This window comes from Macrotis lagotis, chromosome 8 (genome assembly GCF_037893015.1).
Source record: "Macrotis lagotis isolate mMagLag1 chromosome 8, bilby.v1.9.chrom.fasta, whole genome shotgun sequence".
Taxonomy (NCBI): domain Eukaryota; kingdom Metazoa; phylum Chordata; class Mammalia; order Peramelemorphia; family Peramelidae; genus Macrotis; species Macrotis lagotis.
The window spans coordinates 5,111,077-5,134,798 of record NC_133665.1 but is presented as its reverse complement, the minus strand read 5'-3'; the positions used below and the strand labels follow the sequence as shown (position 1 = coordinate 5,134,798).

Sequence of the window (23,722 nt, the reverse complement as noted above, 5' to 3'; positions counted from 1 at the left end):
AGTAATTATAAAGGTATGCTGTTTCCATCACACACTTGTGAATAGCTCTCCTTGTGACCAAAACTCTTTTTTTTTTGATATTTGGACCAATAACTTGTTATGTATACTTGAGTTGGCCTTTTGTTATTGAAGAACATACCAATGGGAAGGTGATGCCATGACAAGCATCTGAATTGATTTGAGTGAGGGGGTGCTATGCTAAGTCACAAGCCTCCCTTTCTCCTCCAGAGCCATCTGGATCCAGTGGCCAAATATGAATCAGGACAACTGGAGATGGTCCTGGATGCAAGGCAAACAGGATGAAGTGATTTGTCCAAGGCCACTCAGCTAGTGAGTATCCAGTGTCTGAGCTTGAATTCAAGCTCTTATCCTCCTGCTGTATCCACTGGGTCGCCATTAGAGATATAGTCTACTGTCACAGAATAGAGCAAAACTAACTGGCCCACCTCACAATTGAATCCTTAATGCTGGTCCTCATCAACACAATGTGATTATGCAACTCAGTAAAGGACTCCTTCATTCAGAATCTGGCAATATCAGGCTGTGTGCAAAGAATCAAGGTGAATGCTCTGGCAGATTTCAGCTTTATCCTTGGGTCCTTTAGTATTACTATGGGCACAGGCTCAGAGGATCTCTCTCACTGGGCATGACTGCTATCTGGATTACACAATAACCAAAGCAACATCATTGGGGCCAAGCTGTTCAAATGTTGTGGCATATTCTGTCTACAGACGCAGCTCTAGCAGGTAAACTGGCTGAGCATGATAAATCCAGAGTTCTTTACTGTAATAACCAATGGAAGAAGCCCTGCTAAGCATTTTTCAAAGATGAATAATATCCCCAGTAGCCAGCCAGCACCTGCATATGAAGTCAAGCATTCCAAACTGGTGAGTAGAGAGGGATGCTTACAGTGCAGAAAGTGCTTCTGTTTTATAAAGTGGATGAGAGGACAGGGAGGGGGAGGGAATGCCAGCCCAGCAGGCAAACACCTCTGAGGATTGAGGATTAGAAATCTCAAAAACCATTCAACTCCCCTACGTCAGCCCCAAGGTCATGAGGGGATAACAATAGAAAGAAATTTCTGAAGAAACTGGGTTACTAGGCCAGTAAATCACAGAAGATAAAGCCCTGGTCTTGGACTCAGATAGAACTGAGTTCCAATCCCACCTGAGATACTTCCTAGCAAGTCACTTAATCTTTTTCTGCCTTGGTTTACTATAAAATGAGGATAATAATAACTCCTACCTCCCAAGGCTGTGGTAAAGTAATACTTATTGTAAAGTGCTTAGCATGGTACTTGACTCAGAACAAGTGCTATATAAATATTAGCTATTATTATGATTTATCAGAATTGAGGCATTAATATCCAATCTGGAGACAATGTGTTATAGTAGAATGAGTACTATCTCTAATCTCAGAAGAGCCGGGTTCAAATCTCATGTCTGATGCTTGCAACCTACCTCACTTAGTTTGATTTCTTTAATCATAAAATGAGACTGTTGGTACTAGATAATCTCTAAGGCCTCTTCCAGTTCTAGCTCTATGACACTATGATATCTATGTGACTGAATTAAATATAAGTCAGAGAAAGAGAGATTTTTGAAATAAAGGGAAGAAAGGTCATCCTCAAAACCACAGCTTTTTCCTTCTGCTAAAGAAAAGAAATAAACACCTGGAAAGCACTATTCTAAAGATTTCCTTTACCTTCTATAAAATGAGGATCTCGTCTCCCATTCACCAGATTGCTGCTACCCACTGATTCACAAATAGATCCTTAACCATATAACAATCTGTGTCCAGAGAAAGAATTCAAAATAATATAATGAAATCTAGAAAATAGTCTCAAGAGGAGAAGGCTTGAGGAACAGAAATTATTTAAAAGAGACTGATGAAGACCTAATACCCACCTTGAAGTAGGTGAAAGAAAAGTAGAGTAAGAGTAGTCTTAATTCTTTGCCTCTACCCCTTATTTCCTCATTTTTACTCCAATTCAACAATACATTTCTACTTCCTCTTTCCCTTTTAACTTAAACTACACTTATCAAACCATATTCTGCATACTACAGGCTGTTTTCAGTAATCATCTTCTCTCAAATGCCAGTAACAAGAGAATATCCTGCTGTTTCTTAAAAAGTGAGGTAACTAATTGGCAGCTAAGAGATGGAATGATCATTGATTTGGAGATGAAAAGCATCGCAAAATTCATCCAATCCAATTCCTTTGACTCATAGATGAAGAAACTGAAGTTTTGGGACTGGAGAGTCAAAAGACTGGAGTCACTTAAGGGGTTTTCTTGATAATTCATACAAGAAGTGGTGAGGGTCTAAATTATTGAATTAAGTTATAATTCATTTGATGGTAGAAGCAGACTTGAACCCAGAGATAGCCTCCTAATCCATAGAATAAATATGTTAAGAATCCAGGCTCTGGATATCTATGACAGAGTATAGAGTTGTTTTAGAGAACACAGGTTTAGTATATGGAATTAGTGTTTGGTTTACATGATCAAGTTCATGGTCAGAGAAGTAGTATGAGTCAGAGTGTGAGATATGGCCTTTTCTGAGATAGTGGTAGATGTCCAAATAACTTAAGTGTATGTTTCAAGGCTTTGACTATGGTTATCCTGAGTGTTTGGCTTGCCCCAGGGTGAAACCTGGGTCCTAATGCTGTGCTGACATACATTAAGCAATTGTAGCATCTGGGGACAGAGATGAAAAGTCTTGATAAAACATAAAACTGGTACTTTTCTGAGTCCCAGAAATATCCCAGAGGCAGGTTATATAAGAGCTTCTGTGTGTGTGCATGTGCATTATGAGATCATAGGATCATAGATTTAAGATGGAAGAGTCATTAAAGGCCAGTCACTTCATTTTGCCATTAAAGAAGTTGAGGCAAGAAAGGTTCACTGTTAATAAGTGGGCTTTTAACCCAGGTTTTCTGTACTTCAATTGCAGCTCCCTATCGACTATACTAGTGACTGCAGAGGGAGAAACAAGTACAACTGGGTAACTGGAGAGTATAACTAAGAATTTTGATTTAGTTCATTTTATTACCCAGGAGAGTAAAGAGCATAGGCTAGTAAAAACAATTAAGGACCAATAGCTATTTTGCATTTCCCTGCCAGAATGAATAGCTTCTTTGTAGGAAAGACTGTTCCACACAGGTGAAATCATATTCTTTTATGGATTTTCATGTATGGTGCTCCAAAGGGACCAAAAGGAAAAGGAAAGAGGAGAAAGGAAATGAAGGAGAAGAAATGGGATGACATAAACAAGAGAGGAGGAAAGAAAAGAAAAGTCTTCTATAACTCTGGTCGGATTGAGAGATAAACACTTGCTATTGTTTATTTAAGCAGCTAACAGAACCAAAGAAGTTTTGCTTAATATCATTTCCCAGAGGATTAGCATCCCTTTTCACACTTAAAAGACTTCCCTGAATCCAAAGAAAAAAATCGATTTTTGCTATAACTAATTACCCTCCAGTTTAATAGCAAAGAGCTGATGCCTGGTTTTTAACTCCCATGTCTAAGAACATGCAGACAGGGTATCTGACCAGCCTCTCCCCCACTGAGTCATAGAGATGGCAGGATGATGAAGGAGCCACTCAGACGCTCTCTCTTTCTCTCTCTCCAAAACAACTGATCCTGTTCCTGTATCTGAAGAGGGAGAAGAGTGTGATTTGAGAGCTGAGGAAGGAACCCTTCAAGTCTGGCAAAGCTGTCAGAAATAACCACTCTGACTTACCCAGTAGAGCTTTGTTTTTACAAGTTGGATTAAGAGCATTATCTTGAGAATGTTTCACAAGTTGTACAAAGCTGAGGTCATTCCATTGTTATTATATCCCATAGATGTGAACAAGGAACACATAAGACAAAGAAGACCCTAGAACAGCTATGAGACAGACATTGCAAAGGAAATTTCCTCTAAGCTTTACACACACACAAAAAAAAACCAATGTCCTCAAGATGCTCACATTTTGAATACCTATTGAAAAAAGGAATGGGCTAGTTGCCATGCATCCACCTACAACTTCAAGGAAATGTCTAATTTTTCTTTGTAATTTGCACATGACTAAAAGCAGCAATGTTTAAATCCGTGGGGAGACAATGTTCAGAGTGAATCAGTGATCTGCTCTGAGTAATTATTAGCTTCCAAATCTAATTCCACATCCCCATTTGCTTCCTTCTCTGGCCTCAAGCCTCCAAATCTCTATGACATCCTTTCCTTCTTTCCTAATATCACACTGTTCAAATTTCCTCCCAATGTTTCTCCTCTTCTTCCTTTATCTAGAGAATTCAGTCTTAGTCACAGGTACCCACAGCTCTTCCTTCTTCTATGAAATTTATTTATATTCATATGGTATAGAGACTTGTTCTCCTTTTTTCAGTATCCTAAGCATTTCTTTCTTTCCCTAAACCCCTTTTGCCAAAATTTCTATTCTAGTTTTGACTGACAGGATCCATTTAAATACATATATATTTATATAAAATATTGTATAATATATACACACAAAGAAAGAGCTGAAGGAGGAAGGTGGAGGAAGAGGAGAAACAGGAGAAAGAGAAAGAGAGAGAGAGAGAGAGAGAAGATTCGCAAGTTGAACAAAGCTGAGGTCATTTGGATATTATTATATCCCATAGATGTGAATAAGGAACACTAAGACAAAGAGGACCCTAGAACAGACAGTTATGAAACAAAGACAATGCAAAGCAAATTTCCTTTAAGCTTTACACAAAAAAGCAATAGCTTTTGTCCTTAAGAATCAGAGACAGAAATAGAGACAGAGTGACAGGGCCAGAGAGAGCCAGAGATGGGGGAGGGGGGAGAAAGAGAGAGAGAGAGACAGACAGAGAAACAAGAGAGACAGATAATGAGATTTATCGGGTACCTTATGCCCCATCCGAGCCAACAACTGGACAAGAGAAGAGTGATTGTTGTATTTCAATATAGATAGAAATTGCAAAAGTCCCCAATTTTCTCCCTAGAACCAAGACTCATCACATTCACATTATTCTATGATATTGTAAAGGTTGTGAATCATGTATTGTTACAATCTCCAAAGAAATAAAGTTGAGGATCATGAAAAGGGGAATGGAAAAGTGCAAACTGTAATGCCTTGTAAAAAAAAAAAGAAATAATGGGTAGAGCTAAGATGGCAGAGTAAAGGCAGGAATTCTCCCCCCCAGACCACTCCAAATACCTTTAAAACAGGGTGGTCTTACTTTTAAAAGGTTTTATGGAAACAATAGGCAATATATTTTGATTTGCTATTTTTAGTGAGAGCTCTGCAGTAACTTGGTTTCATTTACCAAAGCATTAAGTAGGTGGTTTTACATAAAATCACATCCTGGGTGCATTTTGGACAGCTCTGCTGTAAATAATGACTCCAAATTCTAGAGTGACAGAACCCACAAAAAGACAGAGTGAAACAATTTTCCAGCCCAAGAAAACGTGGAAGATCTCAGAGAATGGACTATTATACTGGGGTTAGAAAGGACCACAGGGATGCCTGGGCCACAGGAGCAAACTGGCTTAAGTCCTCCAGGAACAGCCCATGGGGCACCTGGATCCCTGGGAACACCTGGGTATGTAGCAGTACTGTCTCTTTCCAGACCTCTCAGTCCAGGATTTCCAAGGATAACTTGTAAGGTCGGCAGGAAAACTTAGCCACACCAGGGTGAGCTTGGAGCCCAGTCCAGCATAGGCCTCAACACAGCCCCAGCCCCGGGAACCAAGAGAAGTCCAGGAGCCATCTGGAAGCTGCTACCAGAGCTCTCAATTCACAAACAATATGGGGGATAGGGGAGATTTCAGAGGTTTCTTTGTTATCTCTGAGACAGGACTCTGTTGCTTTGTTTATACCCACATCCTGCCATAATGGAGCTGAGTGCTCCTCACAGTTCAAGGGTAAAGGGGAGTATTTGTGATCTTCCACAGATCAGAGCACAGGCTAGGAGAACAGTCAGAACCTCTCATAAGACCTTGGAGGAATTGAGATCCTGGGTGGGGGTGGGGGGTTGTCCCTGAAAATTGCTGCAAAAACCCTCAAAAGCTTGGGAGAGTGTATCCTCTACCCTGGAAGCAGAGCCTCACCTTAACAAACAGTTAAAATCATGTTATAGGTTGAGGAAATGAGTAAACAAGAAAAAAAAAAACCTGACCACATATTTTGGTCCTATAGAGGATCAAAATATATACTCAGAAGATAACAATGTCAAAGTTTCTGTATCCAAGGCCTCCAAGAAAAATATGAATTGATCTCAGGTTATGGAAGAGCTCAAAAAAGATTTTGAAAATGAAGGAAGGCATGCAGAGTAAAATTTGGGAAAAAAATTAAAGTGATAAGGGAAAATCATGAAAACCAAGTAAGCAGCTTGGAGGAGATACAAAAATATAAAAGAAATAACATCTTAAAAACCAGTTTGGATCAAATGGAAAAAGCATTCCAAAAGGCCAATGAAGAGAAGAATGATTTAAAAAGCAGAATAGGCCAGATGGAAAAGGAGATACAAAAGTTCCCTGAAGAAAATAATCCCTTCAAATGTCCACTGGAGCTAAGGGAAGCTGATGATTTTGTGAGAAATCAAGAAACAATAAAGCAAAGTCAAAAGAATGAAATAGAAGATAATGTGAAATATCTCACTGGAAAAACAACTGACCTGGAAAACAGATCCAGGAGAGATAATTTTTAAAAGTATTGGACTACCTGAAAGTCATGACTAAAAAAAAAAGATTCTAGATTTCTTTTTTCAAGAAATTCTCCAGGAAATTTTTTCTGATATCCTAGAAGCAAAGGGTAAAATAGAAATTGAAAGAATTAAGTAATTACTTCTTGAAAGAGATCCCAAAATGAATACTGCCAAGAATATTATAGCAACATTTCAGAACCCCCAAGTCAAGGAGAAAATATTACAAGCAGCCAGAAGGAAACAATTCAAATATCAGTTAACTCAAATATGAGTTACAGTCAGGATAACACAAGATTTAGCAGCTTCTACATTAAGGACTTGTAGGGCTTGGAATAGGATATTCTGGAAGGCAAAAGAACTTGCATTACAACCAAGAATCAACTCCCCAGCAAAAGCAAACACTCTTTCAGGTGAAAAGATGAACATTCAAGGAAATAGGGGGACTTTCAAAACAGAAAGTTTGATCTTCAAGTGCAAGACACAGGTGAAGCATAGAGAGGGTGGATGAGAAGGACAAATGAGGGACTTAATGATGCCAAACTGTTTATATTCTTGCATGGGAAAATGATATTGTTAACTCATATGAACCTTCTCAATTAACAGAGCAGTTAAAAGGAGTATATATTGACAAGGCAAAGGGAATTGAATTTGAAAGTATAATATATAAAAAGATGGAGTTATTGGATAAGACAGGAATGTACCAGGAGAAAGGGAAAGGAGAGGTAGAAGTTATTTCACATAAAAGAGGAAAGGAAAAGTTTTTGAAATGGAGTGGAAAAGGGGAGGAAGGTGAGGGAAAGTGAGTGAGCCTTTATTCTCAAAGGAATTGACTCAGGGAAGGAATATTACACACACTCAGTTGTATGAATGTAAGAAATCCATCTTACCCTAGAGGAAAAAAGGAGAGAAAAGAGTTGGAAGAAAGGGGACAGGGGGAGTGGAGGGGGATAAGGGGATGTAGGTGATAGAAGAGAGGGCAGATCATGGGAGAGGTCAGTCAGATACAACACACTTTTGAGAAGGGACAGGATGAAAGAAGAGAGAGAATAGAGTAAATGGGGTGGGGGAATAGGAGGGAGGGAAACACAGCTAGGAATAGCAACTGTGGGAAAAAATATTGAAGCAATTTCTCTGATGGAAATGATAAAGAAAGAACTTATGATGCCTGAATACAGAGTGAAGTACACTTCTTTTTCTCATTTTATTTTGTTGAGGTTTTTCTTTCTTTGTGGGGGGGGAAGGATTATGTCTACTTTTACAACATGACTACTGTAACAATATATTTCATGGCTAAACTTTTTTTTAACCTATACCAAGTAACTTGCTTTCTCAATGTGGGGAGTGGGATGGGAGGAAGGGAGAGAATTTGAAACTTAAGGTTTTGGAAGTAAATGTTGAAACTTGCTTTGCATGTAGGTGGGGTAAAAATTAAAAATTAAATTAATTTTAAAAAGTGGAAAATAATAGGGCGGCTAGGTGGCACTGTGAATAGAGCACCGGCCTTGGAGTCAGGAGTACCTGGGTTCAAATCTGACTTCAGACACTTAATAATTACCTAGCTGTGTAGCCTTGGGCAAGCCACTTAACCCCAATGTCTTGAAAAATCTTAAAAAAAAAACAAAGTGGAAAAAATAATGGGAGGGAAGCAATGTAAAAACTGTCATCAAAGAATTATATTCAAAGGAATCAGTGTAAACAAGTGATAAGCAAATGGTCACCCTAGAGCCTTAGATTGTATTTTCACAATCCCAAGGGAGCCTTAAGAAGGCCTGCAACACATTAGGTAGAGAGCCTATGGTGAACTTATTGGAAGATATCAATAAGAGTTCCAGAAGCTATATAGGTTTAGACAGGTTTCCATTTGAATTAATAGAAAAAATATCCAAATTTGATGACGTCCAAAATCTAATGGAATGTTAGAGTAATCTTGAATCCATGCAGGAAATATGGAGTCAGAGAATCTGAGTCTGCATCATAGCTCTGCTACTTATTACCCTCATCATCAATGGCAAATCTCATCTCCTCTATGGACCCCAGTTTCATTTTTAAAATGAAGGAATAGGACCAGATGACCTCTGAGAATCCTCCCAGCTCTAAATCTACAATTATATGTTTCAGACCTTAGCATCAAGTTAAAAATTGAAGCTTGATTTCTACTTTCTGGAGTATCTAACTCTGCCAACTCATTAATATGTTAAATCTTCAGAGTAACATCTGTAGTTGAACAAGTTACCTTCTTGAGTCAGTACAGTGCTGGGAAAAGAGGTTTGGACTAGTAATTAAAAGATGAGTCACTGAAACATTGGACAAGATGTGACTTTTTACTTTTCTTATGTATTTCATGAGGAGGATATATTAGGTGGCTTTTATTATCCCTCCTAGCTCTAAATCCTGTGATCTATGACAATACTCCAACCCAAAAGAAAGACAATAGTGAAAGGAATTTGGAATCTGCCATGGCTAGGTGAAATAAATTTTGATGTAAGAATAAACAGTCCATCAATCAATAAATATCTTTGGTGTTCATATGCTTACTATGCTGTTATGGCATACAGTGACACAACACATACAGTGCTGGTACTGGAATCAGAAATTCAAATCGGGACACATATTCTTAACTGTGACCCTGGGTAAGTCATTTCATCCTGTTTTCATCTGATTCTTGTTTGCAAAATGATTTAGAAAAGGAAAAGGCAAATATCTCCTTTGCCAAGAGGACCCCAGATGTGGTTTTGAAGTGTTGACAGTGTAAAGTGGAATTGGTCTGAATAGCAACTAATTTAATGCCCATGTAAGCAGAAGAGATGTAGTGCAGGTAGAAATGGCAAGATACGTTAACTAATTGTGCACATTGGCTGAGGGAGAAAGGATAACATCAAGATTATGAATGTGAAGGACTTGGTACAATTATGGTACCTTGACAAAACATGTTTGCAACAAGTAAATACAATCATAGTTGGAAACCAAGTAAGTACAATCAATTTTTGATAGAAGAATGGGTTAGAAAAACAATAATAAATTCTTCTTTGGAAAAACTGAGTTTCTAGTTTCTCCAGGATATCCTTTTTGAAATGTCTGAATACTATTTTGCCATAAGAGATATGGTTTCGACCTGGGAAATTTTGACTGAACTGATGCAAATGAAGTTAGCAGAACTAGAAGGAAAAATTTAAATAAGCAACATAATGATCAACCATAATTCCAAAGCACCAAAATTGTAGTATGGTACCTGTCCCCTAATAGATAGGGTAGGTACCAATAGATAGGTGAGTAATATATGTACATAAGACACATTTTTTTGGAATGGAATATGGGAATGTGTTTTGTTTGTACTTACTTGTTGCAAAGGTTTTGTTTTTCTATTTTTTTTTGGTGATGGATTGTTTTGCATTTTATATTATTACAATAATCTTTTTATGAGAGTAAACATAAACCCCCTCCCCCCCAAGAAGATGAGAAACCTCAATAGTGAAAAAGAGGAAAAAATGTATTTCAGTACAGTTCAGATTCCAATGGCTCTTTCTCTGGAATGAGTTGCTTTCTCTGTCATAAGTCCACCAAAGAAGTTGCTTCAATATTTTTCCCACAGTTGCTATTACTAGCTGTATTTCCCTCCACTCTATTCCTTCCCACTCTCATTTATTCTATTTTTCTCTCTCCTTTCACCCTGTCCCTGTGAAAAACTCTGTTGTATTTGAGTATCCTTTCCCACAATCTTCCCTCTCTTCTATCACCTATTCCCCCTTTCCTCCCCTCCCCCATTCCTCTTTATCCCATCCCTTTCTTCTCATTTTTCTGTAGGATAAGATGGATTTCTCTACCCTGTTAAGTGTGTATGTTATTTCCTCTCTGAGCCATTTCTGATGAGAATGAAGGCTCACTCATTCCCCCTTGCCTTCCCCCATTCCACTCCATTGAAAAAAGCTTTTCTTTGACTCTTATGTGAAATACCTTAGCCCCTTCTTCCTCTCCTTCCTCTTCCTCTTCCTCTTCCTCCCAGTACTTTCCTTTATCACCCATTGATTCCATCTTTTTACTACATTATACCATTATATTCAACTCCTTCATGTGCCCTGTCTATATATGCTCCTTCTAACTGCTCTTACAAATGAGAAATTTCATGAGTTATCAGTATCTTCTTCACATGCAGGAATGCAAACAGTTCAACATCATTAAGTACTTCATGGTGAGTTCTTTTTGTCCACCCCCTCTATGGTTTACCTAAGTGCTGTACTTGGAGATCAAACTTTCTGTTCAGTTCAGGAAAGTTTGAAAGTCCCCTGTTTCATTGAAAGTCCATCTTTTCCCCTGAAAAAGGATGTTCAGTTTTGCTAGGTAGTTGATTCTCAGTTGGAATCCAAGATCTTTTGCCTTCCAGAATATCATATTCCAATCCCTATAAGCCCTTAATGTAGATATTTCCAGATCCTGTGTAATGCTGACTATAGAGTCATGGTAGCTGAATTGTTTATTTCTGGCAGCTTTTAGTTTTTTCTCTTCGACTTGGGAGTTTTGAAATTTGACTGGAAGTTTTTCTTTTGGGATCTCTTTCAAGAGGTGATAGATGAATTCCCTCAATTTCTATTTTACCCTCTTCTAGGATCTCAGGGCAATTTAGATGTATTATTTCTTGAAAAATGAAGTCTAGGCTTTTTTCCTGGTCATAACTTCCAGGTATCCCAATAATTTTTAAATTATCACTTCTGGATCTGTTATCAAGGTTGGTTGTTTTTTTCAATGAAATATTTCACATTTTCTTCTAATTTTTTTATTTTTTTGAATAGTTTTATTTCTTCCTGATTTCTTGCAAAGTCATTGGCTTCCTTTAGTTCCATTCTGCATTTGAAGGAGTTATTTGCTTCAAAGAGCTTTTGTATCTCCATTTCCAGTTGGTCAATTCTGCTTTTAAGGCATTCTCCTCATTTGTATATTGTGTTTCTTTTCCCATTTGACATAAAATGGTTTTTAATATGTTATTTTCTTCAGTATTTTTCTGTATTTCTTTCACCAAGATACTGATTTGGTTTTCATGATTTATCTGCTTTGCTCTCATTTCTCCTTCTAAGTTTTCATCTACCTCCCTTAACTGCTTTTCAAAGTCTTTTTTGAGCTCATCCATAGCCTGAGCCAATTTTCTATTTCTCTTGGAGGATTTGGATACAATAACTTCGATTTTGTTGTCTTCTGAATCTTCCATGAGACCAAAGTAATTTTCTATGCTCAGATTTTTCTTTTTCTTTTGTCTACTCATTTCCTCAGTCTATGACTGATTTACCACACTCCCAAGGCTTGGGGGGGGGGGGGTTGGGGACAATCTATGGGATTTTAATTCCTCCAAGGTCTTATGAGAGACTCTGACTTCTTTCTTGTCTGTGCTTTGATATATGGATGACCATAAGCACTCCCCTCTGCCCTGGAGGTTTGAGGAGAGTCCCTGCTCGGCTATGGTAGTATGGAAGCCCAAACAGCAACCTGGATCTAAGTGTGGGCAAATAGTAGAATCCTGCCCCTGGGAGAGCAGAGAGACCTCTGCAGTCTCCCCCCGCCCATGCCCCTACCATCTGTGGTCTGCACTCTGGAGGTACAGGCTGGCTTCCCTGATTACTGTTGCAAGTTCTCACTGCAGTGCTGCTCTGAGGCCAGAGCTTGCTCAGCACTCACTCTGGAGTGGTAGAGTTCTCCCACCACCCCTTCAAGCTGTTCCCAGTGATCCTGGGCCAGGAGGTTTGGAAACTGCCCCCTCTGCCACAGACCCGGGTGCCCCCAGGGATCTAGGAACCTGACCCAGCTGCACTGTGCTGTGGCTGCGGCTGCAGCTTTTTCCAACCCCCAGTCTTGGTAAAACAGACCTTTCCTGTGTCCTAAGTTGTCTTGGACTGGGAAATTGTATCCCTCAGTCATTCTGTAGGTTCTGCCCCTCTAAAATTTGGCTAGAGTCATAATTTGCTGACTTGTGGAGTTTGGGGAATGAGTTTCTGGGAATTCTTGCCTTTATGTGCCATCCTCCCCATCCCCCAAGCAGAAAGGGAGTAAGGGAAACTAGGAGAGTGAAAAATAAGTGCTTGACAATTTAAAAATATGTCCCATAGAGAGTTGGTAAAGCTCAGGAGAGACTAGAGTTTTAGATAGATATGAATCATATGGATAGAGATGATAATTAAAACTGTGGGAACTGATGAAGCTACTAAAAAATAAACAGAGAGAAAAGAGAAGAATGCTGAGGATAGAACCTATTAAAGCAATCATAGTTATGGGGTCTGATATGAACTAAGACAGAGAGAAACAGGGAGACAGAGACAGAGACACAGAGAGAATAGTGTCACAAAAATCCAGAAAGGAGAGTATTCAGGAAGATCATTTGGTCAAGAATATCAGATGGGGCAGAGAGGTCAAGGAAGATGAGGACTGAGGAAAGACCATTAGACTGGGGCAGTTAGGTGGCACAGTGGATAGAACACTCGCTTTGAAGTCAGGAAGACAGGAGTTTGAGTCTAACCTTAGACACTCAACATTTAATAGCTAATAGTTAAGTGACCTTGGTCAGGTCACTTAACCATGATTGCCTTGAAATCCAGGGTCATCTCCAATTCTCTGGATTCATATATGGCCACTGGGCCCAGATGGTTGTGGAGGAGAAAGTAAAGCTGATGACTTAGCACAGCACCCCCTCACTCAAATCCAATTCATGTGCTTGTCATGGCATCACCTCCCCTGATGCTATGGTCTTCTTCAAGAACAAAAGACAAAAATTATCCTCAGCATCAGATTTGACAATTAAGGAATCACTGATAACTTTGAAGAGAATAGTTATGGAGTAAGGGAGTTCTGGTTAACAGAGAGGTGTTGCATTCTTTTTGTGCTGGGAACAGATCTGGTGACTTTTTCCATGTTACTTAAGTGAGAACTGTTCTCAGTTGGCATGGTGGATCGTTGCATGTCTGACCTTTGTCTTACCCTTGAGGCAGGAGCATGCATGGTTGTCAGTGGACCCCAAGCAGGCTCAGTAGGCAATGGGCACCAATCCTGCAAAGTACTAAGATCTCAGTTATTAACCACTCCTTAGGGACCACTCCTGTGGCATGTGCAGTGGAAAATCACAGGTCTTAGGACACTCCCTAAAAGGCACCCTTACTCTACCCTTACCACCAAGGATGTACTTAAGAAATCGTCACTTCCTCATTTACTCTCTTCCTCTGGTTTTTTCTTCTTCCTTTCCATATGTTCCAACTCCATAGTGCTGGACCAAAGTGATCCCAGTTCCAAGCATTTGGATCAATGTTGATCTAAATTTCCTTTCCTCGCCCTTTTTTCCCTTTTTAACTTGACTATCCTCTTTACTATTATTCTCTCTCAACCATTTCTTTTTATTTAACTTCATTACTCACCTTTTCCATTTTGTAACTCACTCTTTCATTTGACTATCTCCTTAGAAACTCTCCTTTCCCAGCTTATAAATGTCACTTTTTCTTAACTTTATTACCTCTTAGAGACTCATTCTTTTTAACCTGACTATCCTCTTTGCTGTTCTCCCCATTTATCTCTTACCTTGTTAAAGTATCTAAAATTACCTTTCATGACTATTGTCCCTCATTAGGGATCAGTGGTTTCCTGCCTTCACTTTATCCTTTCTTCCCTCAACTTCAGCTAATAAGCCTGTCCTTTAAGAAACTCACTATCTAACTGCTTCTCCAAAGGGCATGTGAGCTTTTCATAGTAGTCTGGACATTTTGTGGTAGCTTATAAATGTTTTTAAAACCTGTGAATTAAAGTCTAAGCCTAGGTCAGCATTCCATGATTTCCTCAATAAATGAATCACAGTTTTCCCTCTCTTCAGCAACATTTATAGTTGAATAATGAATTTAGAATGCATAAGACTGAGGATTGTATGAGAATAGAGTAAATGAGTGAAGACAGCTTTTCAGAATCTACTACTTCATGAGAAATTATAATTGCTTAGGTAGGTTTCTTATTCTATCATGACAAAGTTTAATAACACCCCACCTAGGACCTAATATCCTTACAAAATTAAACTATATCTTATGATAAGAGCTGAAAGAAACTTAGAGGTCATCTAGTTTAAATTCTTCATGTTAACAGAAACCAACCAGGGAGATTATGCTTAATGCTTAATGAAGGTCATAAAGATAATAAGTGTTAGGGGCTGATTTTGAAAGTCATCATCTGTTCTAGTTCCACTGTTCTTTCCAATGTATGTCAATGTCTTGTTGGGGCTTATTCCAACTTAGTTCCTAGCCTCAGGCTTTTCATTAAACAATAGATAAAAATCACACCTTCAGGGTGATCATTGGACTTGATCCATGGCTTATGCCTTTTTTTTCTGAATTGCTATTTCACTTTACTTCAGATAAACTGTATTCTCTTCATGTATAGATATAACCTATTAAATTAAAGTCCTAATTTACTTTAGGAAAAAAAAAAACACTTTAAAGCTACAATTGCGTTAAAATTACACCTTTTGAAAAGATGCAATTGTTTCCTGACCATGAACTTTTGCTTTTATGAATTGCTAATTTGGTTAATGGGCTTATTCTCCTCTGAAATTTGCATCATGGAAATTGCTAGCTTCCAAGAGTCCTCTGTGTACAACTCAGTTTGTACGTTTTGTTGTAAAGGTCACATTTGACATTGTAAAGCAGTGGGCTCTTTTGAAAAGGTACAAATGCAAGAAATTAAGTGGGCCCATTGGTATAATGTCATTGTTAAGGAAAGGAGGGGGGGGATATTTTAAAGTGAATTTTTATTCATATTGTTTACGAGCAAAGCAAGCCCAGCTCAGCTCCATGGGAACTCTTCTCATGACTTTGACATTATCGGCTTAGCTTACAATTCAGGGGCAGTGGTGGTTGAAAAAAGGATTGCTAAAATCATATATAACAGATCAAAGAAGTGTATTATTTGATTAGTGTAAAGAATAGAGACCACCAGCATCTATATATAAGCATGTCTCATTTTATACAATAAATGAATGTCCGAAAAGTTGTTCATAAGCCATATTTAAAAATAATAAATAATAGCTAAAATTTATATGGCACTTTATTGTAAGAAAACACCTTATAATTGATATCCTCAACAACTCTGGGAGGTAAGGTATTAGTAACCCTTTTCTACTGATGAGAAAAAGTAAAACTCAGAGAGATATCTTGCTCAGAATCATATAGCTAATATGTGATGGAGTTGGAAATCAGACCCAAGTCTATATGACAAATGAAAAGCCCAAGAGAAACAATATCTAGGTAAATAATGATCAGGTGTCTTAATTATGACTGGCAGATAATTAATAAACTAGTATCCACTTGAATTTCTTTCAGAAACCAAAGACAACTCATGGAGGTGCTCACTGTTATATGTTCTTGGAAGATTGGGTATTTCTATAAAGTGGAAATTAACTCTGGTTAACAATTAATGAGAGAATGACTATCATCATAAGAGGTGAGTTTATTCTAATGAAGTTCTGGGTGCATAACCCTGGTCATATCACTCATGAACAGAGACTTAGCTTAAGTCAGAACACTCTCACCCTGGGGAATCTATAACAAAAGGATCTCTTCTACACCCAATCACTGAACAAAGAACAACAGTGGGGTAAAAATTGTACCTAAATAAGATGGTCAGGGTGCAGTAAACTCTTTGAAAAGGATTAGAAAACTCTTGAGGGGATGGATTCTGAATTAGGAAATAGGAAAAAATCCTGGATTTCCTCTCCCCCCCCCCATATTAATTGGTTAATATAAGAGAAATAGTTATTTCTCTTATCTGTGAGATCCAAGTCCAGGGTTTATTCATTATTTAAATAGTGATGCAGTGCGATGTAATGGTTAGAGTACTGGGTTTGTAATCAAGAAAACCTGAGGTGAAACCTTCTTTAGACACTTAATAGCTGTGTAATCACTTTCTTGGCCTCAGTTACTAAATTGTAAAATGAAGGAATTAGACTCAATGATTTCTAAGGTCCTTGCCATCTTTAAATCTAGGATTCTATGACCTTCATTTTATAAATGCCCTCAGTAAGGAGAGGGGAGGAGAAGGACAAGAAAATTAAAGCAAACTTATTGTAAATCTATAAAAGTGAAACATAGTTTAAGTCAAGTAAATTATTAATCATCCTACTTTGTCCATTTCCTAAATCTAAATTCTCAAAGACTATATGTTTTTAAAGGAGAGCTGCATAGAACTACATACATAGCAGGACTAGATCTATTCCTACCTGGTCCTATTACTGACTTTTTGGACTTCAATATCACACGTCTACTATTTTCTCATGCTTGAAGTCCCATCAATTCCTATGACCACCATGTACTGTAATATCATGGCACCCTGAGATCTTCTTATCAAGCAAGGTCTCTTTCTCTTCTTCCCTTGGTGTGTCCTTCCTGATGTCTCCATTTTATGGAGGAACCTATGCTAGCCTGCATTTTTTCCTCTCCCAAACATATTCCTGACATTTCATCTTCCCCCCTTCCTCATACCACTTTTTTTAACTCCTTTTGGAGGATTTTCTTCCCCCATTAGAATATAAGCTCCTGGAGATTAGGGATAAGTTTTCTTTTGGCTTATATTTGTATAAGTCACCCTTAGCACAGAGAATAGAACATAGTTTATGCTCCATAAATTCTTCTTTAGTTCCTGTCTTCTTTCCTTCGACTAATCATATAGCAAGAATGAGTGGCAACAATTCAGATCCCTCATTCACAAACTAGTTTAAAAAATAATTAAAGACATCCATATAAAAATGAACATATATATGCATATAAATATTTGTATATAGACAAAAACTGTTTATAGATGCTCTATAAGAGAATAAGTTTAGCACAGGATCAAAAGAACTGATGAGTTCTAAACTGTGCCAGTGTAAGCAATGACCCTATCTATGAGATCACAGATACATTGAAGTATTGAAGTATTATAATCTGCGTGTATGAGTGTTGGCGAAAATTTGACTTTTTACCATTAAAAAGTCATTCCACTGCGATTATCCCAAACAATTTTTGATACCACTGAAAGAATGGCCTATCTTATAGATCTAGTCATGTCATATCTCTGGAAAAAATCCTCAATGGTTTCCTTCTGATCTATTGATCAAATAGCACATTTTGAAGTTAATATCCCAATTTCCACTTATGATAACAAGTTTGGATCCTGAGAGTGGCTCCTTGTCCCCCCCAAAAAAAATTTCAGTGGTAACCCAAGGGGACAAAATATTCTTTTCAAATATCCTTTCTCCAAGTCACTCCAAGTATACTTCTCCAAAGATTATCACAACTCGCCTACAATGTTAGCATACTTTTCCACAAGACCATATAGAACTCTGGGAAAAGTGAACTCAAATTTAAGAGCATATTGTGAAGAAAGTAACAAAACTTCTGAAATTCCCATAGATATTCTCAACATCCTCTACTTAGGTCTGGTTTAACTGGTGGACTCTGTAGCATTTTAAAACTGCCTCTCTTTAGGGCCTCAAAGTTTGTCCTTCTTTCCTGATGCAGACACAGTTGCCAAGACATGTTATTCCAGAGATACTGGAAGTGTGTAAATGAGAAGTCTAGATGCTCTGACCCTCTGAAGTGCAAAACATTCTCTGATCAAGAGCAATGGGAATAGAGAGGCTCTATTCTTCCAACCCTTCCCTCAAGTAATTCCCTTTCTAAGGATCCAAGATTTCACTGGCTCTCTCCAGGCTGGTAACTAGTAATCTCCAATTCCAATCTAACTTACAGTTTTATCCACCACCCATGGAGCATGAGTGAGGCTCCTTATCCAAACCCAACATATTCCCTACATGGTATCATGGCAATGACTATCTCTCCTACCAAAATGATCAAAGGCTTTTTAAACTTAGCTTTATACTTTTGATAGATTGATTTTAGTGGAGGAGTTGTCATCTGATTTAGGAAGATTCCCTATAATTTGGTTATATCCTACATTTATAGTCTTACCTCATTTTACTTCTCTCCATATATTCTATGACCTAGCCACATTGTCATATTTATATCTTCCTCAAAACATCCCATATTTCCCCATCTCTATGTCTTTGCTCTATTTCTTTCCTATAGCTGGCATATTATTTAACCTCCCCAAACAGTACCTCCTCCTTGAAATTTTATCTGATGCCCAAGATAGTAATAATCTTCTCTCTTAGAATCCTCTAATGTGCTTTTTTATGATTATAGTTATTTATGCATTTACCTTATTACATGCACTTAGCATAGTACTTTATAAACCAAAAACTAAATGGTTCAATTATTAAATAAATGAGGATATTTAGAGTAAAAGAATGTTCTGGATAGTTGATCATTAATATTCCTCCTCATTGTAAACTTTTATTATCCATTATTTCTACCACATATATAAGTTAGGAACAATGTCCTATAGTTTCCTACAGTTGCCAGTCTTACATATCTTAAAATGGTGGAATACTTTTACCAATTAGCTGATTGGATCTAATTAGAATGGAGTCATAACTTTTTGCCTCAATACTAGTTATTGTACCTTGTAAAATGTCCTTCTCCCCCAGCTTACTATGTTCTTTCTAATGAGTTAAAGAAGCTTTCAACACTTTGGGCAATAACATATGTAATTTATATAATCTCTTCATCAGGTTACCTGGCTCTTTACAGTCATCTAGAATCCCCACCTTAGTCCTTATAAGTTTCTGTGCCCTTTCTAAAGACTTATATTGCATTACCAATGTTCTGTCATCAACTCAAGAGAATAAATAATCTATCACTTGTGGTAGTCATGCAATTTCACCTTACCTAGATAGTCCTTAATTAAAAAATGGGTGGGCATGGGGAAGGTAGGGCACAAAAAGAAGAAGCCTGTGTCTAAGAGAAATTAGGCAAGGTAATGTCTTATGACAGTCTCTAAAGAGAAGCTAGATTGGACACTTCTGATAGGAAAACCTAATAGGTCCCAGCAGTCCACTTCCAGGTGCATTCTCTAAAGCCAAGTCCTAGAAGGATTGTGTTGACTGCCAGAGAGCTGTGATCAAAGAAAATAGCCCTTTGTGACAAGAAAGAAAAAAAAAAGAAGTGACCCTTTTAGAAAACACATGGAGCCTCCCACCATCTATAATTACCTCTAGTAAATTTTCCATTCATCTGCTTGTCGATTTCTATTCAGGAGAGGATGTTTGGCTGCGCTGCTGTACAAGGGGAAAGACTGAAGGCACATTCATACTCGCACAATCTCCAATCACAGCACCTGATGGTGATGAGCATTTGCTTATGTGAAATTTTCATTTCAATCTCCCTTCTTAAAATTGGGCAATTTTACTGTAATACTACTTAGTGCTTACATAATGCTTTTCATCTTCAAAGTACCATGTGAGCTTTAACTAATTAACATTAAACAATGTTACCAAACCTCCCTCTTTTAAAAATGTATCAACCTAGAAAGGTCTGAAAATTAAGGATTTTGATCTCAAATGGATTTCTTTCATGCAGCTCAGATAATTTAGACAGCTGCTTAAAGAAAGATCTTCATCTACTGTATATTGGTTCTAAATTTTAGAAGCTACAAATGATCTGTTTTCTTATCTTTTCTAACATAACAGTAAACTCCCCTGGTGTTTTTATTTTGCAGAGTTAGGACAAACTCTCCCTTATTTTAACTGTTGTCTCTTTGCACGGGGATTTCAATGAAATGAGCAATTTGAAACATTAAGGATTCCTACCCAATACAGAATAAGCCTTCAGCACAATCTCAACCCTGATCCATTCCAGCATGGAACCAGTCCAGGATCTCAGGAACTATTCTTTTCAAGGGTATCCAGGGCTTTGGAAATTGGAGATTTTAGGATGAATATAGTTTCCATATATTTAGTGCTGGCAGGTCTGGAAAGACCATACCTAGGCTGTATAGGGGAACATTGTTGATTTATCCTTTGCTCAGTTTCTTTGGTTTGTTTTGGTTTTTTGCAAGGCAATGAGGTTAAGTGACTTGTCCAAGGTCACCCAGCTAGGTAATTATTAAGTGTCTGAAACCACATTTGAACTCAGGTCCTCCTGACTGCAGGTTCAGTGCTCTATTCCCTATACTACTTGGTTGTCCTGGCTCAGTTACTTTCTAAGTTTCCTTACAAATATTTGGTATTTAGATAGACCATTAGCATTTCAAATGTAAACATAATCCATATAAATACTGGCTGCATTGCATTATAAAAAAGGAACAGTTGAAATCCCTATGAAAATGTTTTTTGTCAGCATGATTTGGCTCAGGAATGGGAGAAGGAATTCCCCATGTTTTGGGGTAAATTAATTTTAGTCTTTTTATCATAGAGCATATTACAAAGAAACATTTTTTTACTTCCATTTCTCCTGGTTCAGACACTTGGTAGCTCTTGGAAGCTATTTTCATAGCTTCCTAAGTTATCTTCCTGATTTCAAGCTCTTTCTTCTCTGATTCACCCTCTTCACAGCTGCTAAAAAGTATCTTTTAAAGTACATGGCCAATCTTGTCATTTTACTATTCAAAACTTTGGGGTCATTCTCTATTTTTTTTTAATTTTTTTAGGTTTTTACAAGGCAGTGGGGTTAAGAGGTTTGCCCAAGGCCACACAGCTAGGTAATTATTAAGTGTCTGAGGCCGATTTGAACTCAGGTCTTCCTGACTCCAGGGCTGGTTCTCTAACCACTGCACCACCTAGCTGCCCCTTAGCCTAAGTTTTACAACCCTTCAATGGTTCCTTGGGTCTAGGTTCCAGGGTCTAGAAAATTGGATGCACATACATTAACGTATGCATATCTGAGTAGCAGTGAAGGTGCGCTCAAGAACACACACACACGCACACACACACACACACACACAAAAATTATAGTCAGTAAACTGAAAAGAATAACGAGTCACCATACCACTTCCAGCACCATCCAGCTTGTTTTTAGAACTATGGTTAAAGAACAGAACAGATCTTTTAAAAGTATTGGTTAGTTTTGTTGAAATGTTTATTTTTCTGTCTTTGAGATTATTCATGCTAAGGGGATAGCTTTCTGGCAGAGGAAGGAGGAAAACATATATTTGGAAATAGTAGCAGAATAAAAACAAAAAGTGATTTTATTTTGGTGGCAAGGGGAGGAAAGAGTACATGACTTTAAGTATATGTAGCCCTAATTTCTTTGATGTAGCGAATACAATGCTAAAGCTAAAGTCAGAAAGACCTGAGTTACAATCTGGCCTCATACACCAAATAGCTATGTGATCTTGGACAAGTCATTTAATGCCATTTGTCTCAGTTTGCTCATCTGTAAAATGAGCTAAGAAAAGGACTACTCCAGTATCTTTGCCAAGAAAACCCCAAATGGAGTCACAAAGAGGTTAGGTACTACTAAAGCAACTGAACAACAACAACAACAACAAAATCTAACTTAGAAAACAAAGTGGTATAAATTCAAAATGTCCTGAGATTATATTTATAATTCCAATAAGGATAAAAAAATACTTTTCTGGAAATTTGTCATCACTTAGAAATAGCCTTTCCTTGAAGGACAACTATTCACCAGATGATAGAATAGATTCTTTTGCTTGCCCCAAAACTGAAGAATTATGAGTAATGGATGCAAAGAGGAAAATCTAGGTTGATGTGAGGAAAAGTCTCATCCCTAGAATGGAATCAGTCATTGTAAAAGGTAATAGGTTCCCACTGATACCAGAAGCCACCCAGCCTAACCTTACACACATAAAAAAATCTACTACAATACAAATGATAATAGTTTTTGAGTCTTGAAGATTCCCAGGGAGAAGAACCCACTGTTTTTCAAATAGCTTCAGCACCCAGGGGGGGAATGAAAGACCCACCTCCCCACTTCAATCTGTCAAATTTTGGTTTATGGCTAACCTAATTGGTCTTTCAAACTAACTTTTTCCCTAATATCCCATACTGACTGACTTTCTGGTATGATTGTTTAGGATTCTGGAAGTTAAATCTTCTGTCCTCCTAGTTATCCCAACCACAAACCAGTGAAAATATGAGGTTAAGTATAATTCAAGAAATAGAGTACTACCTAATGTAGTTTCCTCTAGAAATCATTTCTCTAACTCTTCCAGGATGAATATCTTTCAGAATGGCATAATACTTAAATTCTTAAACCTCTTGATTATGAACTACATGAGGGTGATGACTGGCTTTCACTTTTTACATCCCTAATACTTAGAAAGTATTTGATAAATTTATAGTTTATTATAGTTTATTAACTATAATATAAAAACTATAAATACAATTATAGTTTATTAACTAACTTCTCTATCCTCCCCAATATAGACAGACTAAACCAAGAAGAATTTTGGATTTTCTTGTCAAGTGAACTGGAGGAGGCAACTGAAAAATCTAGTCTGAATCTCTAATAAGGAATGGATTCATCAAAAAATGTCTTCAACATTTAAAAACCCCCATATCCATATTAAATTGTATCCAATTGGCTAGAGGATTCCATTTATAACTGAGTTCTGTAAAAATACTTTTCTAGAGGTTCTTCATCTTTGGAACAGATAATTTGCTGCTGTCATCTCTACCCTCTACTTAAATAAGCAAATCACTCCTGGAAGTAAGTCTCAAGAGTCAACTTAGCCCTCATTATCCACTTAGACATGCTGGACTCAGTTTCCTCATCTGTAAGATGGAGAGAAAAATATCTGTAGTGCTTATCTCACAATGTTATTGTAAGCTCAAATACACAAAGCACTTTTCAAACTTTATAGTGTTATAAAATTTTCAGTTATCATCATCATTGTTGTTGTTGCTATTATTGTTTCTATAGTTATCACCTGGAGATCTTTCCATAAAGTTAAGAAGGACCTGTCTGAACTAAGAGAATATGTACATTTTTCTCAGTTTCTGAAAGGATCTTGGGAGCTTCTAAAGTCTCTAGGGTTAGGTAGCTCTTGAATAATCTGAACCCTCTTGCTTCTCTGACCAAATTTTCTGATACATGCTTAGTGATAAAAATGGATTTTCTTTTAGAGACCAAGGTCTGATGCAACATACAACTAAAGGGAACTTGCCTACAATCCATATTCTTAGTA

General features: G+C 37.6%; 1 long non-coding RNA gene across 1 annotated transcript; it reads left to right on the top strand.

Moving 5' to 3' along the window:
* Positions 1-496: 496 nt before the first annotated feature.
* On the top strand, positions 497-23,365 carry LOC141494694 (uncharacterized). The gene is made up of 3 exons (XR_012470541.1): positions 497-887; positions 16,018-16,138; positions 22,962-23,365. It is a non-coding gene; the product is annotated as an uncharacterized LOC141494694 (long non-coding RNA).
* Positions 23,366-23,722: the final 357 nt, after the last annotated feature.